Source organism: Vulpes vulpes, chromosome 16 (assembly GCF_048418805.1).
Source record: "Vulpes vulpes isolate BD-2025 chromosome 16, VulVul3, whole genome shotgun sequence".
Taxonomy (NCBI): Eukaryota; Metazoa; Chordata; class Mammalia; order Carnivora; family Canidae; genus Vulpes; species Vulpes vulpes.
In genome coordinates this window covers 56,083,399-56,087,029 of record NC_132795.1, presented here as the reverse complement: position 1 = coordinate 56,087,029, position 3,631 = coordinate 56,083,399, and positions in this window count along the sequence as shown.

The window sequence follows — 3,631 nt, the reverse complement described above, 5'->3', positions numbered from 1 at the left end:
GACACGGCAGCCCCATGAGAAAAGGCCAGCTCTGAGAGTAGTGCAAGGCAGGACTGTCAATGGGGAGCTCTTAGAGACACAATAAGGCACGATGAGGGGGTGGCACAAGGAGCAGGTTGAAAGTCACTGAAGCCCAAGTTCTCACCAGAGCAGAGTTAACTCAAATCCAGATCTAATAGCAGGTGGGAAGGTAAGAGGATCAGAAGTACTGAACATACATTGTTTATGGCACGTCCTTCAGGACGGGATGGCTGTGCTGGGGAGATAATGAATTGAGGTTTGGGTAGTTGCAGTTGCTCAAGAAAGAAGGAAGTCCACTTAGATACCGTAATTTTTTAAAGTATGATTATAGATAAATTACCAGATAAGACCCATAAAGGGAATTCAGTACTTACTTTGAAAAAAGAGGCTATTGGGAGAGTCTGTGACTTTTGAGGTTGAGGTAGGGAGGCCACCTATGTTCTACTGAGATCATCTTTGGTGCCTATACTATTCCTATGGGATCCAATTGCACTGTGTCCACTCCATTCAATTCAACGGCATTCTAGTCCATTCTAAAGATGTTAATTGAGCATCTACAACTCTTCAGCATCAGAGATAAGAAATAAATGGGATGGTTCCTGCTCCTGACTGGCTGTCAGGCTGAAAAAGGGGAGAGATAAGAACAATTACAATAGAATGTGGAAGGTGCTAAGTCAGAGCTTCTGCAGGGGATTGAGGGAAGCCAGAGGCAGACATTTGGGAGGGTTAAGCCTCCTTCTCTTTCTGAGCTTCCTATGGGGATGAGGCACAGTTGAGCTTTCCTTGGTCATCTCTCCTCCCAAAATCTCAGGCACTGAGGCATGCAGGGGCAGGAAAGGGTATCAGAAACTCAGGATTTCACATTTGTTCCTGCAATCCTTTACTGCAGTCAGAGTCATAGAAGTAGCATTAGACTTGATTTGGTCACTAACTGGCTGTGACCTTGGAGGGTCACTCACTATTCATGAGCCTAGAAGTAGGGATGTGGGCTTGATCCTACATGGAAGCCCTCTTGGCTGCTTGGTGCCATCCTTTGCTAGCCAGATCAGTGAGTAGATCCCAGGGATGATGAATTCTAGTGCAAAAGCCCTCAGATCCAAGAAGGCTTCCCAGAGATACCTTTCCCTCTGTCTGGCAAGTGTGTCCATAAACTCCAAGGTCCAGCTCTGGAAAGGCCTCTACTTCAAAACTTCCTCAGATCTCCCAAGAGATGACTCTCTGCTCCACAAGCTTCTACTGCAGTAGAAGTGGTGCTGGGGCTCTCGGTTTGCACACCACCCTCCCTAGATTGTGAATTTCATGTGGTCAGGCACTGGGTTTTACTCCTCCTCATGTTCCATTACCCAGAGCATGGCAGGTGCTCTGTGCTTATTGCATGGATGAATAAATGGCTGAATGTCAAAATTTTATACCCTCCTTCACTACCCAGAGCCAACATCACTGCCCTGGAAGCCTTGCCTTGCCTCCTTAGGTAAAAGTCACCTTCTTTCCTCATACTCTTATCAGGCGCTCTGAATATCTACTATGGAGCAAGGGCCGGCAAATTTTTTCTATAAAGGACCAGATGATAAATATAGCTTTGCAGGCTGTAGGTCTCTGTTTCAACTACCAACCACCATGGCAGTGTAGAAACGTAGTGCAGCCAGAGACAAAGCATGAATGAATTAGCATGTGTTCTGGTAAAACTATTTCTGGACTCTGAAATTTGAATTTCATGTAATTTCCATATATCACAAAATATTATTCCTCTTTTGATTTTTTTTCTCCTAACCATTTAGAGCATTTAAAACCAGTTTGAGCTCATGTGCTGAACAAAAACAGGCTGTAATCCTTATTTGGCCTGCAGGCCATTGTATGCCAACACCTGCTCTAGAATTTATTTAGATCCACTTGCTAATAGGCTTATTTTGGCATCTCCTATTATTATATGAAAAGAGTGAAATAATTAAGAACCCAGCCTTTGGAGATAGTTGGGCCTATAATTCTAAATCTGATTCCAGACTCCCTCTCCTCCCTTCCTTCCTTTTAAGTCAGTCACTAGGGAAGACTGATAAGGGCAGGAAGGTGCCAGGATTCCTATAAAGAGGGTGCCTCCCTTTCCTACGGCTGCTGTACCGGTGCACCAAGAGCCTAGTGGCTCAAAACTATAGAGCTGCATTGCCTCATGGTTTGGGAGCCTAGAAGTCCAAAATTAAGGTGTCAGCAGGGCCATGCTCTCCCTGACCTGCCTGCCCTAGGTGAGAATCATTGCTTGTCCCTTCTAGCTTCTGGCGTTGGTAGGCCATCCTTGGTGTTCCTTGGCTTGTACCTGTACCACTCCTTGTGTGTCTACCCATCTTCTTCCCTCTGCACATGTCTCTGTATCCAGATTTCCCTTGTATAAGGACACCAGTCATATTGGATTAGGGCCAACCCCCATGACCTCCTTTTAACTTTGCTCTCTTGGTCAAGACTCTATTTCCAAGTAAAGTCCCATTCTGAAGTCCTGGGGGTGAGGACATCAACATAACTCTTTTGGGAGGAAGGGAGAACAGTTTGGGTGTCAGAGCAGGGTAGCAGCCCAGCAGGGAAGGCAGCTACATGCAGGTGGGCGAGCAACCAAGTAAACATACCGAGACAAAAAAAGAAAAACAAAACAAAACAAAAACAAAAACAAAAAAAGCATACTGAGACAACCAGAGTGTAGTTTCATGTCAGCAAGAGGAGAGGTGCCAGCGTACGTGAGAGAAAGCTAGAATGAACTCTGTGTCATTGGATTGGGACTCGGAGCGTCAGTGTGAATTTAGGATTTTCAAAATAATACATGTAGAAATAACTATAGTCGTAAATACATGGTTCAGGCATTCATCATTCCCTGGCTCAGTCCACCAACAGGGCCTCAGCCGCGGGGAGCCCTATATACCATCCTCCACTAATAAAACCAAACAAAAAAAGAGAAAGTAGGATTCCTTGGAGAAATGCCTGAGCCTAAGCCTGGAACAGGAGGAGTTCAAGGTAAGACAGGAGAATCTTACGGTACCCAAAAATCAGGAAGCCCTAAGGAATGACAGGGACACATCAAAAAGACACAGGAACCACTTCGAAGGAGCTCTTACTGGCCAAACCTGGGGTGATCAAAACATCCAAACAAATAATCAATCTTCGTGATTGATGGTATCCATAATAAGCTAGGAGTCCGTAAGTTTACACCGATTAAACAAGTGAATAAAAACATGGGAAGAAAATAAAGCTCTTTCTTACAGTGGAATGCCAACTGGAAAATGTCAAAGGAATGATACAATCACTCCACAGAGTGGGCCAACCACTCGGACACCATTTAATTTCGTCGAGGAGCATCGTTGCTTATTAAATCAGCCGGTCAACGCAGGCTGGTGAGGGGGTGGCACACAGTCTCAAGGCATCTCTCCACAAAATACTTACTAGTGTCAAGGGTGGGTGAGGAGCTAACTTTGCAACGGAGAAGCTTGGCCAGTGCCATCTTAATCACGTGAGCAGGGTGAGCCTCACCAGTAACCGGACAAATGAGCTTGACATCTGACAGGAAGTCCTGAGAGGAATTCCGGCATCACTTCTGTGTTATCCTGACCAAAAATCCAAACCTAAGGAAACA